At 40.5% G+C, this 15,271-nt stretch overlaps 1 protein-coding gene across 5 annotated transcripts in view; it reads right to left on the bottom strand.

Moving 5' to 3' along the window:
* Positions 1-15,271, bottom strand: part of FRMD4B (FERM domain containing 4B) — a 455,009-nt gene that overhangs the window by 179,332 nt on the left and 260,406 nt on the right. The window lies entirely within an intron of this gene.

Raw genomic sequence — 15,271 nt, 5'->3', positions numbered from 1 at the left:
CAGAATAAAGGTGGCCTCAGAGAGAGGAATCATTTCACCACTCGCACTGAACAAAATCATTACTATTGCAATTACTCATTGGAAAGGAAATAATAAAAAAAATTATATTTCAAGGAGAAGCAGAGAGAAAAACACACAGAATCCAAAAAAAAATAATAAATTTACTTTTGTTTTGAGAATGGTTAAGTATGAACTTGTGACGTGGTACCATGCTTCTCTCATCTGAAAAAAAAAAAAAAAGGAACTTTTTGGAATATTATACAAGGGTGGTATGGCTAAGAACATGAGTTTTAAAGAAAGAGAAACCTGGTGTTTTGCAGTTGTGTATGTCCTTGGGAAACTTACGTGATGTTTCTGAGAACTAGTTTCCTCCTTTGTAAAAGGGAGATAAAAATCCCAATTTCCTAGGAAGTGTTGGGGGAATTATGGAGACAGAGTGCTCAAAGCACAAAGAATTCGCCTGGTTTATACCACAGCTATCTAAATATAGGTACTTCCCCTTCCCCCTAAAATATATATTCCTCAGAAATGGGGAGTGGCTTTATCTTCAAGTCCTTTCAACGACTTTAATTATTCTTAAACACAATATACTGCTCAGGCAGGACGAAACAGCCTGAAGATTGGAAGCATATTTTATAGAAGCTAATCAAGTTTCACTTGATGTTATTAATAGAAAAGGTGGTAAAAAGTATTTAATGCAGGTGTAGTAATTATTTGTGATCATGTGACCTCACAAAAGGAGGGGTTGGATGTTAGAATAAACAAATTACTTAAACATTTTATTTATCATCATCTTTTTTTTTTTTTTTTTTGCAACAGAGTCTCACTTTGTTACCCTCAGTAGAGTGCTGTAGCATCATAGCTCACAGGAACCTCAAACTCTCGGGCTCAAATGATCCTCTTGCCTCAGCCGCCTGAGTAGCTGGGACTACAGGCACCTGCCACAACACCTGGCTATTTTTAGAGGTAGGATCTCCCTCTTGCTCAGGCTGATCTTGAACTCCTGAGCTCAAGCAATCCACCCACCTTGGCCTCCCAGAGTACTGGGATTTTAGGCGTGAGCCACTGCACCCAGCTTAAACATCATTTTAAAAGACTGGATATACACTTATGGGATAGATGTAAAAAAGAAAAAAATGCTGTGCCGTAATATTCCCAAGGAAGCATCATACTTGTAGATAGATGGAGTTGCAAAAATTGCTGTAGCTCAAAGGACTCAGCTGGAAGTAAAGATGCTGTCCTTAGGAAATATACAAGGCTGAGAGTCAAAGAGGACTTTTGCCTCAGCGCCAACCACAGATGCATGTAAAGAAGCTGAAAAAAATCCCTGCATCCTAAAGAGGAATCATGCAAGACAGAAATCGCTCAAAGTATTAATCCATATGGGTGTTCTTAAATATTAGAAGTAAATGCATAGTATTTCATATGCATTCCTAAAATTTTACGTGTTCAGGTTGCCCTGAAACATTTGTTCTTTATCTTCTCATTAGGAGGGTGGAGAGTTGCCTTATTTGGGAGAGTGTTCTCTCTGTTAATATAACAGTAAAAACTCAATAAATGGTAACTTTTGTGGGTTGGATAGTTTATTGAAAGAAATGGAGGAACATTTCTGATTGTCTGAGGAGAATTTTTCACCTTTGAAGGACAACCAGAATTTTGATAACCAGTTTCAGAATTGGGGCATTAAAGTGGGCCAGTTAGGGAGGCCTAAAACTAGGAGACCAGAAAGCTTGAAGGGCCAAGTGAAGGTTGCCAGACCAAGTTCAGAGGATGAAGCCAGGTTATGGTGTAGGCACACACAAGGATGGGAGGAGGATTAAAACTAGGAGACTAGTCGGAGTAAATGTCTGTTGGTTTTGTCCATTCAGGGTCTGTTTCAACTTTCTCTGATCATAGCTTCCTGCTTTCCTATGGGTATACCATCCAAATAATTGGGGTGGGGCTCACCCATATCCCCTTATCAGGGAGATGAACATGTGATTCAAGACTAACTAAACAATAGAATTATTCTACCCCCAATACTCACTTGCTAAAGGGATCAGGGAAGAAATATATTGGGTTTTGTTTGTTCTGGGATTATAAAGCTGCTAGGATGAGAGTCTGGGACTATCAGGACACCTCATGCCAAACAGAAGAGTTGGAGAGAGAGAGAGAGACTCCAATGTCACTGCCTGAATTACTGGAAGCCACGGAACCTGAGGTTATTCCTAGAACTGTTCAATTATGGAGTCTTTAAATTCCACTTCTGCTTAAGCTAGTTTGGATTTTTAAACCAAAATTCATTTGCAAACAAAAACATTCTACTTCCTATTCAAGTTTGTGGGAGAAAGGATAGTTTGGATCGGACACCATCACTATTCAAGAATGTGGGTGCTTATAAACATGATGTGGGAGTCCGCTAGGCTCTGGGGGAAAAGACAGAAGGAGGGCCCAGGAACCAGGGACTCAATTTTGGAGAAATGGATTATTACTGTAGTAGGAGTTTTGTGTCAGTAAATCAGTTAGAATGGGACTAGCGAACTGGCATCCAAAGGCCATAATAGGATAGTGGCAAAGCTCACTCTACATCCAGCCCGAAACCACGGCTTTTCCAAATAGCTCCTGCCACACAGTCAGCCATGGGTCAGGGCTTAACATGGGATGCAGGAATGTGGATTTAGGAAGCCCTATTTAGGAATCCCACTGAAAATGAAACTAAACCCTAAAATAGGTCCAAATGAAACATGAGCATATGTGGGAAATGGTCCCTATTAAATGCAAATATTACACAGCCGGATGATCACCCAACTTGTGAGCTTGTACTGGTGTATTTGGTGACTTTGTGGGGGCTTTTATTGCTTCTGGAAGCATGATAAGGAAAATATGTTCACCAATTTAGGGAAAGATACAGGGTCCTGTTTCGGGGTCCTTTTAAAGGAATCTTTAAATGAAACTTTTCATTTATCACAAAACTATCACTTTCATCACAGAACACTTCATATACTGAATGAATGCCAGACACACCATAAAATACCAATACCAAACACAGGCAATTTATTGTGATTTTCCTAAACTCTGATGGCTGAATGTAACACTGAAACTATTTGTCATAAACTGAGATGACAAACTTTAACACTGGCTCTTCTCCTAAACTTAGAGAGTTCGCATTAAAAAAGAAATATTTCCTTCATAATTTGTCATTCTTCTCTAATTCAGCCTCTAGAACCAATTTCAAATATTCCTTGAGCACCACATACATGCATAAGCCCTACAGGAAAGTCAAAAGTAAAAACATTATGGTTCCAACTCTCAATGAATTTATAGACTTGACCTGATCACTTTGTCCCCTATAGAGAGAACCCTACAGCCAAAAAATTGTGCAACCCTTTCACACACATGCTGGTTTCTGTTCTTAATCTTTTACCAGTCTGTACTTCAGAGCTCCTTGGATAACTTGATGCTTAGTCTTGAACTGGCATTCACTCCAGTGATTATTTTTTTGGATATATCGTCCACCTTCTGCCATAGGAGGACTCCTACCAGATGCCAGTGCCATGCTCTTGGGCTTCCCAGCCTTCAGAACCATGAGCCAAAGGAGTCTCTTTTTTTCATAACCCACCCAGTCTGTGGTATTCTGTTATAGTAGCAGAAAATGGACTAGGACACATGAGCCCTGAAAATTTTGTGTTTACTTCTACTGCACAGAGTGCTAGGTGGCGGGAACATAGAGGTGAACTACAACAACAAAAATACCCATAGTGGGGCATGAAATAAAAAATAATTTCATTCATAACTGGGCAACCTTCAAATGAGAGTAGGGTTTAGGAAGAAAACAAAGCCAGAGGACAGGCTAACAAAGCTTGGAGGCACTACCTATTGAAAGTTGACTCCTGGATTGAGATTTGAGGTTAAGCAGGAACGAATAGCTGGGGCTGAGTTCAGGACCATTTCTGCCTTGTTCTGGGCTATAACACATGGTACCTGGAAATCTCTGAACTAATATTTGGAATGAATAGAACCTCTGTTTAAAAAGGAAAAGCACCAAATACAGAAAATTAATTCATAATTTAGTAGAAACTGGAACTGACCGATAAGGAACACTTGAAGTTTATTTAAGGTCTCCTTCAGGATCACATGTTTCAGCTGTGGGAGGGGTGTGCCATGTCCAGGACAAACAACCCCAATGGAAAAGTTCATTACTCATGTTCCCTTCCAGGCAGAAAAAGAGGGAAGTTTTGTTTTTTTTTAATTTTTGTGCTAGGCACACAATTTTCTTGCTTTCTTAACCATAGATGGAAAAACAGAGGTGAAAGGATATAGGGAGCAGAGCAGGCACAGTAGGGGCTTCCTTTTGGTTTGATTTTACCTTAAGGCACATGTAATTGTTTTCAGGACATCACTTTCTGAAACCTAATCACATCCCTGAGTTTGGAAAAATGAAGAGCAAAAGGCTTCAAAGTTCATTCTTGAAGTCCATTTCATCAATGAGAAACTGAGGCTCAGAAAATTCTGGTAGAGCTGGGCTTAAGAAGAACAGGATTTGAACCTGGGACCCATGTCCTTATACATTTAGGCATTGCAGATGATGTGAAATGCAGCCAGGGGTTAACACTCAGGCATTCTATTGGATTTCCTTCCTGTCTTTCTGCAGAATTTGGTGTTTTGTTTTGTTTTTCCCTTTCTCTCTCCCTTTGCATTCCTTTAAAAACAAAACAAAAGTTCCTATGATGGAAAATTTCAACTACCCACAAAAAGTGACAGACCAGTGTAATAAAACCTCGTGTTTCCACCCAGTTTTAATAGTTATCAACACATGGCTAATCTTGTTTCAGGTATATTCTTCCTTCCTCTCTCTCCTCCTGAATGTATTATTTTGAAGCAAACTTAAGCCTTTAATTAATTTTATCTGTAAATATTTCAATAAAAAGATAAGGTCTTTTAAAAACATAACCCCAAATGCCTTTTAAAAAGTCACCATAATTCCTTAGTATCATCAGATATCTAGTTAGTGTTCTAATTTCCGACTGTTTTACTTAATGGCTTCTTTCTTTTTCAAGTTTGTTTGAATCAAAATCTAAAACAGGTCCACTTTTTACAGTAGGTTATTACTTCCCCAAGGTCTCTGTTCGTCTATAGGTTCCCCTTCCATGCATTTCTTTCTCATTACAATTTGTTTGCTAAAGGAACCAGGCTATTTCTCCTGTAAATCCCCTACCATCTTGGTTTTGCTGACTGCACTCCTGTGCTGTCACTTATGATGTTCTTCTGTCTACTATGGTTCCTATAGATTTTTTGGGCCTGATCAGATCCCAGCTGGTATTTTTGGCAAGACTGTCACATTGGTGACCTGTGTTCTTTCATAACAAGGGCTATTTCTTTTTGTGACATAGGCAGCTGTTGATGCCCAACAGAAAGATCATTAATTCTTTAGGGGTTGCAGTATGTTGATGTTCTACTTCCATCATCCCTTCCTTACACCAGCTAGAATATTTCTTTCTTTCTTTCTTTTTTTTATTTTTTATTGTTGGGGATTCATTGAGGGTACAATAAGCCAGGTTACACTGATTGCAATTGTTAGGTAAAGTCCCTCTTGCAATCATGTCTTGCCCCCATAAAGTGTGACACACTCTTTCTTTTTTTTTGTTTAAGAGACAGAGTTTCACTTTGTCGCCCTTGGTAGAGTGCCATGGCCTCACAGATCACAGCAACCTCCAGCTCTTGGGCTTAGGCAGTTCTCTTGCCTCAGCCTCCCAAGTAGCTGGGACTATAGGTGCCTGCCACAACACCTGGATTTTTTTTTTTATTGCAGTTTGTCTGGGGCCGGTTCCAACTCGCAGCCCTCGGTATATGGGGCCAGAGCCCTACTCACTGTGCCACAGGTGCTGCCCCAGCTAGAATATTTCTATAATAAGAGATTTCCCCTCATCTACACCCAGTAGTATAATTCATACAGTAAAGGCAGAGAAAATGCTGAATTCTTTACCTTTATTTCCCAGTTTCCAAAATAATGAATTGGCACTTTTCAATGGTGGCCAAAATGTTCTTCAAGCTATCATGAACACATGCATTTAAATATAATTTCAGTGTTTCAGTGGGGCAAGAGCCTGATACCTATAACCCTAGCACTTTGGGAGGCCAAGGTGGTATGATCCCTTGAGGCCAGCAGTTCGAGACCAGCTTGAGCAAGAGAAAGACCCTGTGTCTACAAAAAATAGAAAAATTAGCTGGGTGTGGTGTCCTGTACCTGTAGTCCCAGCTACTTGGGAGGCTGAGGCAGGAGAACTGCTTAAGCCTAGCTAGAGTTTGAGGTAGCAGTGAGCTACGATGATGCCACTACACTCTAGCTTGGGTGACAGAGTTTAAGATCCTGTCTCCGAAAAAATAAAATAAAATAAAAATGAATAAAAACTCCAAACTTACGTGTTTCAATCTATTAGTTATCTTCACTGATATTCAGATTGCTCCATTGGCCAGTGGGAGCCTCTTCAAGCCAGTTCCTGACTACCTTTGATAAAACCTTGCAGTCTTTGAGGGCTTCCTCACCATCTGGGATGACAAGATGCTCATCTTGTACATTTACTACCCCAAACCTGGGCAGCATCTGTTACTGTTTTTTGTTTTGTTTAAAAAATTTGTGTTATAATTTATATATGATAAATAATACATACTACTTTAGGAATTTTACCCACATTATCCATACCCCTTCCAAATAGAAAACATTTCTAAAAAGTTACCTCTGCCATTTTCCTCCACCTATCATAAGCAACCACTGTTCAGATTTCTATCACAAAAGATCAATTTTTCCTATTCTAGAACTTCATATAAATTGAATTATGGAGCATGCAGTTTTTTATATCTAGCTTCTTTCACTGAGCAAAATGTTTCTGGTATTCATTCATGGTGTGGCATGTATTAGCAGTTCATTCATTTTTTACTGCTGAGTGGTATCCATTGCATGAGTATACCACAATTTATTTATCTACTCTCTTGTTAATAGAAACCAGGGTTATTTCCAGTTTGGGGTTATTATAAACAAATATATAAGGTTGTGAGTCTGTGTGTGTATTCATGTAAATTAATATATTTTAATGTCTTTTGAATAAACATGCATGAGTGGAGCTAATAGATTACAGTGTAGATGAACCTGCAAGTGTCCCAAAAGGTTGCACCATTTTATACTCCCACCAGTAATGTATGAGAGGTCTGGTTGTCCCATATCATTGCCGAACCTTTCTCTTTTTCTTTTTGTTTTTTTCCAGAGAGAGTTTTACTCTATTGCCTAAATGGGAGTGCAGTGGTGTAATCATAGCTCACTGCAACCTCGAGCTCTGAGGCTCTAGAGATCCTTCTGCCTCTGAGTAGCGAGGAACTATAGGCATATGCTACCATGTCTGGCTAATCTTACTTTTTGTAAAACTGGGGTCTGGCTATATTGTCTGGCTGGTCTTGACCCCCTGGCCTTGAGTGATTCTCCTGTCTTGGCCTCACAAAGTTTTGATCTTGCACCAGATCAAAACTTGGCAAAGCTTGGCTCAAAGGTTCAGCCGTGACGTGGATGCTCTTATGCTCCTCACAATTGTTAACTAGAATCCTTTCCTTTTCTCTAACACTTCACTGAGATACTAGCAAATATTTAACTATCATGTTAAAAAAATCTTATTTTCTTTAAGGCCACGAGCAGTGGCTCCCTCCTGTAATCCTAGCACTCTGGGAGGCTGAGGCAGAGGATTGCTTGAGCTCAGGAGTTCGACACCAGCCAAAGCAAGAGTAAGACCCTGTCCCTACTAAAAATAGAAAAATTAGCTGGATGTAGTGGCTGGCACCTATAGTTCAGCTACAGGCTCACTCCTGTAATCCTAGCACTCTGGGAGGCTGAGGCAGGAGGATTGCTTGAGTCCAGGCGCTAGAGGCTGCTGTGAGCTAGGCTGAGGCTATTGCCTGGGTGACACAGCCAGACTGTCTACACACACACACACACACACACAAATCTTATTTTCTTTAATGTAAAGCACTTGATTTTATTTATTTATTTAGAGACAGAGTCTCACTATGTTGCCCTTGGTAGAGTGCCATGGCATCACAGTTCACAGCAACCTCAGACTCTTGGGCTTAAGCGATTCTCTTGCCTCAGCTTCCCAAGTAGTTGGGACTACAGGTGACTGCCACAACACGCAGCTATTTTTTGGTTGCATTTGTCATTGTTGGTTAGCTAGCCTGGGCAGGGCTGGAGCCTGCCAGCCTCAGTGCATGTGGCCAGCGCTGTAACCACTGTGCTATGGGTGCCGAGCCACACACTGATTTTTAAATAGCTTCCTTTACTTTTGCCCATCTTAGTTTGAACTAACTTAAATATTTTCCTTTTATCAGCACATCTCTAGTTTTATTCTTTCCTCAACAGTTTATTATTCTGAGCACCTTTCTTCTTATTGTTATTGTTGGATAACTCTTAAGTCCTGAGCAGATATCATATCAGAATGTTTTTGCAGTAACAGAAAGTTTAATAATATGGATCTATCATGTAGTATTTCGAGGTAGGGAAGTTTCAAGGTTGGTGAGGTCCACAGATTAACAACCTCAAAGTCCCAGGTTTCTTCCGTTTTTCCACTCAGCACATTCTCATTAAGCTAGCATCCTCCCACAGTTGCAGGGGAGCCTCCACTTGCAATCGGCACAACTCTACTCAAAAAAAAAAAAAAAAAAAAAAGAGAGCGACTATTTCTTTTTTCTGTGCCTCTTTTTAAAAGTAGAGAGTTTTTCAAGAAAAGGCTGTCCATTTCCTAGAGCCGGGTCATATGTTTACCCTTAAACCAGTGGTTCCCAACCTTCCTAATGCCACGACCCTTTAATACAGTTCCTCATGTAGTGGTGACCTCCAACCAGTTGCTACTTCATATTTGTAATTTTGCTACTGTTATGAATCGTAATGTAAATATCTGATATGCAGGAGACCCCCAAAGGGCTTGTGACCCACAGGTTGAGAACTGCTGCCTTAAACCAATAACTGGCAGAGGAATAAGGTCATCATGTTTAATTTAGTTTCAACCACAACCACCACTGTATGGATGTAATGAGTAACAGGTATCCTTTTTTCTTTTTGAGACAGAGTTCCACTCTGTCACCGAGTGGCATGATCACAGCTCACTGCAACATCCAGGTCCCCTAGCTCAGCCTCCCAAGTAGCTAGAACTATAGGTACATGACACCATACCTGGTTAATTTTTAAATTTTGTTTAGAGATGGGGGTCTCACTATGTTGCCCAGTCTGGTCTCAAATTCTTGACCTCAAGCAATCCTCCCACCTCAGCCTCCCAAAGTGCTAGGATTGATTATAGGCATGAGCCACTGTGCTGGGGCACCATAGGAATCCTGAGCTATTGGTCCTCTTAGCCCTTGGCAACCAGACACTGTGCAATGGTTACCTCCAGCCCTGAGCAGTCATATCCATTTGCCTGGCTGCCATACAAACACTCATTTTCTGTGTTTCCTATGACACAAAAGAGCTGGGAAGCATTGGTTTGGAGACCAGTCATTATTTCCCCATGTCACATGTCAGAGGGTGATATTGATCCTTGAACCAAATCAGTGCTCTTAGGATAAAAGAAGGAAAAAATGGTTGTTGAAAGTGGGCTTGGAAAATGAACACAAAACAGGATAGCGCATAGGGAGAAAAAACACAGCCAATTTACATCATCCAACTGTCTTGTATGTGTCCTACCCACTTGAGTTGCTGCCTTCACGATTCAGACTTCCAAACATTCCATCTTCAAACTCAGAGTATGAGAGTATGGGAGCATCACACTGGCCAGGCTGAACCAGAAGGCAGACCAAGGATGAGCCCCTTGGTGGCCCTGGTAGAAAGCAAGCAAGCAGTGTGACCTGCTGTTTTGCCATTTGCCTGGTGGACTCCTCCACAACAGAGATTAGGCCCTAACAGGATGCCAATGGTGAGGGCTGGGCAGCTAACAATTGACAGAAGCCCTCTTTGGGAAACTTCTTTTAGCAATTCCAATTTGCATATGAGTAAGACTAGCTCAGATTAAAGTCCATACACAAACAAATCTGCAGGCTGACCCATCTTCATCCTCAGGGCACTATCTGCAGAATAACCAGGGCATTAATGGGACCAGCAGTTTCAATCATCTCTGGAGTAATCAGTTCTGGTGCCTCCCCCAAATGAAACAAATGACAGCTTCATGGTTGCCTGTGGCTATGAAATTTCATCGAGACAATTCAACTCTGGTTAAATTATATTCAAGTTAATAAATATGGATTTAGAGGGCCAAATAAGCTCAAAGGCCCCGGGCATCTAAGATGAGAAAGAAAATAAGGGGCACATAGTTCTGTTCTCTTGCCCCAAGCTCTCTTCCTGGTTTAAAATAAATAAATAAATAAATAAATAAATAAATAAATAAATAAATAAATAAATAACTAAAGGCCTTGGTGATTCCTTTTCAGTTTATCTAAATGAAGTTTAAAGCACTTACAGAAGAGATAAAACAGAATCACTGAAATTCACTAAATAGTAAATGAGGAACCATAGAAGGAAACTAAACAATATAGTCACTGTAAAAAGCAATAACTATTCTCAGCTGTCCCTTCCCTTCCCCTCCCCTCCCTTCCCTTTTCTTTCTTTCTTCCTTCCTTCCGACCTTCCTTTCCTCCCCTCTCCTCTCCCCTCCCCTCTCCTTTCCTCTCCTTTTTCTCTCTTGCTCTTCTTTCTTTTTTCTTTTTTTTTGTAATAAAGGCTATTTTTTTTTTAAAGGTGGACCCTGGGATTCTCAGCTATTTGTTAACCTTAAGATTTTAATGCATAAAAGAAAGATTGTGAACATCTATCTTTATGACACTTGGGCTTTAACCAGCAATGCTCTAGTCTACATAAACCTATTTTAACTATACAAGGAAATTCTATATCACTTTGAGATGAGAAATATTTTCTTTTTTTTTTTTGTGGTTTTTTGGCGGGGGCTGGGTTTGAACCCACCACCTCTGGCATATGGGACCGGCGCCCTACTCCTTGAGCCACAGGCGCCACCCCGAGAAATATTTTCTAAGAGACTGTAACTTGCTCTCAAGCCTATGTGTGGACACATAAAAACCAATTCATACTGTGACAAAATGTAGACTGTGCTTCCCCCCATGTTATTGAGCAAGAACAGTTCTTGTGTTCCAAGCATCATGGCCCTCAATAAAGTCATGGTGGTTGGACAGCTTTTCTAATAAATGAAGCAAAACAAAAACAGACATAAAATATAAATTCTTTGGCCAGTGAAGTTGTTGGCTAGGGTGTGGACAAGAAGAATTCTTGTTCACCCGGTAGCAGTATAAAAATATGTACAACCTTTTTGGAAAACCAAATTCCTTCCAAATTCTAGCAGTATCACTTCAAGGTATTTATCTTAAAGAAATTCTTCCAGAAATGTTTTATGCAAAAGAATGTTTATTGCTGCACTGTCTTAGAGACAATAACTAGCTTTTGTAACTTGGAGTCAAATTCTCTTTACATTATCTGTGCTTATAGAATTTTAAAAACTCTGAATCTAGCCAAAGAATTAGAGAAAGGAAGTTTTTTTTTTTTTTCAGCAAGCTTTCTTTTTTTTCTTAACTGCAGACTAATACAACCTTTTTTGAAGGAAGTATGGAGAATCCTCAAATTAGACCTCCCATTTGATCCTGCAATCCCTGGGTGGATCCTGGGCATCTAACCAGAAGAAAAAAAAATCCTTTTATCATAAGGACATTTGCACTAGACTGTTTATTGTAACTCAATTTACAGTCGTCAAAATGTGGAAACATCCTAAATGCCCACCAACTCAGCAATGGATTAACAAGCTGTGGTATATGTATACAATGGAATACTATTCAGCCATTAAAAAAGATGGAGACTTTACATCCTTGGTATTAAGCTGGATGGAAGTGGAACACAATATTCTTAGTAAAGCATCACAAGAATGGAGAAGCAAGAATCCTATGTACTCTATCCTTATATGAAGTCAGTAGATGACCTAATACAAGGTGGGGGGAGGTAGGGGAATGAGCAAGTGGGGGGTCATGGGATAATCTTGTTTTGTGTCCCACCTCTTGGGGGTGGGACACAATTATAAGAGGGACTTTAACAAATGTAATCAGTGTAACCTAATTCTTTGTACCCTCAATGAATTCCAAACAATAAAAAAAATAATAATACATTTTTTTTGAATATTAGGGGGTACACATATTTTGGTTACAAAATTTGATTTTGTATAGCTTGAATCAAAGTTCTGAGTGAGCTCTTCACCCAGAGAGTGTGCACTGTACCTATTAGGTGTAAATTTACTCATCCCTTCCTGCTCTCTCCCCCTGCTTGATTTCCATTGAGTTTTACTTCCATATGTGCACATAAGTGTTGATCAATTAGTTCCAATTCAGTATTGAGTACATGTGGTGTTGGTTTCTCCATTCTTGTGATACTTTACTTAGAAGAATGGTCTCATTCCATCCAGGTTGTGCAAAACAAGCTTTTAATTAAACACTAATAAAGACCAGAAAAATGTGTGTGTGTTTTTTGTTTCTGCGTCTTGCTCCTAAGAATCTAGCAAATCTAATCAGAGGGTTCTTCCATCCTTTAACTCCAGAGTATGAGAATGACTTGAGACAGGAAGAGGATGATAAACGATGTCCACAGAAATGCCAAAAGAGAAAGCAAATGGTCTGCAATGTCTGTCAGGAAAAACAGGGCACCTTCCAGAGCCTGGCCGGGTGCAGGAAATAGCGATCATTTGACACCCAGAGCTGACAAGAACTGCAGAGACTGCCAAATTCCCTGCTCTGGGCTGGGCACAGTGGGTACTTGCAGCTGGCAGTACACAACAGCTGGGGTCCTTGGGTAAGCTCTTTTTCAAAGAGTCTGGAGGGAAAAAACCTACTCTGGTATCTAAAGCAAGCTTTTCTCACAAAAATGATCATTCAAGAAGCCAGACGAACATATTCTCAATCAACTTAAACACTGGCTTGGGGCTGTTTTCAATAAGGAAAAAGAATAAACACACACAGATAAACATATTTCAACACACTTAACTTTTTCTCTGTATGAGGTTTCTAAAACTTTACTAAGTGCAAACCTGCTGTGATCAATTAGCATTCCCTTTGGTCGGAGTCCCACCAAAACTGCTTCCTCCTCCTTTCTCTCCAAATGCACAGAGTCCTCCCAGACCATGTGCTGCCACCACCATCCCCACAGAGGTCCCCACTCTCTCACACAGCTCTTACCCCTTCCAATCCATTCTCCCTAAGCGGCTACTGTGAGTATCTCAAAGTGTAAAGCAAATTCCTTTGCTCATTTAGTCAGCAAGTAGAGAAGCACATAGTAGATTCCAGGGACTGTTCCAAGTATTGAGGACACTACAGTGAAGTCTCACACATTCTATCTAACATTCCAGCTAGGGAGACACAAAAAAAGCATATCAACAAATATATTCTTAAAATCAGGAGAAGATAAGGGTTACATTGAAAAATACAAAACCCACTAAGAATATGGTTAGGGGTTGCCTCTCTGGTTGGGTGACATCTGAAGGAAGACCTCTGGGAAGTGAGTGGGGAAATGCCACATGGACTTTTCTGGGTGACGAGCATCCAGGCAGAGAACTGTCTGAGGGCAGCAGCACTGAGATGGGAATTTTGCTTGGCAGGTTGGAGGGAGGGCAAAGAGGTCAGTGCCGCTGGAGAAGAGCCAGAGAGGGGAAAAGTGTTGGGACTTAAGAGCAAGGCTGAGTGTGTTTGCTGGGTTTGGGAGGAGCCCAGGAGAGGGAGTACTGATCACACAAGCACACAGGGGCCCACAGGGATGGTAAGGTTGACTTTTTCTCAGAGCTGGGAAGTCACTGGAGGGTTCTGAACAGAAAAATGACACGATCAGACTTACTTTAGAGAAGGTCACTGTAGAGGCTAGGTGAAGAACAGACAGTAGGCAAAGAGAGCATGTGCAGAGAGACCAGTTAGGAGGCTACTGCAATCATCTGGCTGAGTAAGGAATGGGGCTGGCTTGGCCCAGGCTCATGGTGGGAAAGATGTTGAGAAGGAGATACACAGTTTGAAAGTAGAGCCAAAGGGTTTGCTGATGCATTACAGGTGGAAAGAGAGAGTGGAGGACCACCCCAGGCTTTTCCCTGGGCATCTGGAAGAAAGGATTTGTCATTTACTAAAGAAAGGGCTAGTTTTGATGGGAAGATCTGGAGTTCAAAGTTTGACATAGTGAATTTGAGATGCAGCTAGGATGTAAATCTAAATTTTATTAGAAAGGGTCAGACTGTAAGGAAAAGTCACCAATTAGAAAAGAAGCCTCAAGAGGGCAGGGATTTTTGTTTATTGTTATGTTTCAATTGCCTTCACGAGGCTGAGAATGTAATAGGGCCTCAGTATGTATTTGTTGAATGAATGAATAAGTTATTTCTACACTTGCAAAACCTTTGGAGGCTTCTCACCACACTTAGGGCAAACTCCAGAACATCAGGGCATTGTGTGATTTAATCCCTGATATCTTGCCAAACTCAACTTGGATGCCCTCCACATTTCTTCCTATACTTCGGCCACTCTGCTCTTTTCTCCATCCCTCCAACATGCTCAGTTCTTTCCTGTCTCAATCCCACTGCATTTGGGAAAACTTCAGATACACAGTCCTATACATACACACCTACACCCAAACATTTATATATTTTCTTTTTTTTTTTCCCTTTTTCTTTTTTATTGTTGGGGATTCATTGAGGGTACAATAAGCCAGGTTACACTGATTGCAATTGTTAGGTAAAGTCCCTCTTGCAATCATGTCTTGCCCCCATAAAGTGTGACACACACCAAGGCCCCAACCCCTCCCTCCGTCCCTCTTTCTGCTTTTCCTCCCCCCCATAACCTTAATTGTCCTCATATCAAAATTGAGTACATAGGATTCATGCTTCTCCATTCTTGTGATGCTTTACTAAGAATAATGTCTTCCACTTCCATCCAGGTTAATACGAAGGATGTAAAGTCTCCAACATTTATATATTTTCCATATATAGCAAACATACATAACTTATTTATTTATACATTTAAACATGACCTACTTAGCTCAGAGGGAAAAAAACACCTCCACTGGGATGCTGCTCTCTTTGGTCAGTACATGTCAAGTTCCTTCTGGTAATCTTGGCTTTAATAAAACCTCTGGAAAAAAGATTTCTGCCACATGTCCCCTGTCATCACTGATGTTTTTGTATCCCCAGTGCCCAGAAAAGTGCCTGGAAGGAAATAAATACTGCTCAGCAAAGAGTACTCAATAAAT

The sequence above is a fragment of the Nycticebus coucang genome, chromosome 8 (genome assembly GCF_027406575.1).
Source record: "Nycticebus coucang isolate mNycCou1 chromosome 8, mNycCou1.pri, whole genome shotgun sequence".
Taxonomy (NCBI): domain Eukaryota; kingdom Metazoa; phylum Chordata; class Mammalia; order Primates; family Lorisidae; genus Nycticebus; species Nycticebus coucang.
Note: the sequence above shows the minus strand (reverse complement) of the source record. Positions and strands in the feature narration are given on the sequence as shown.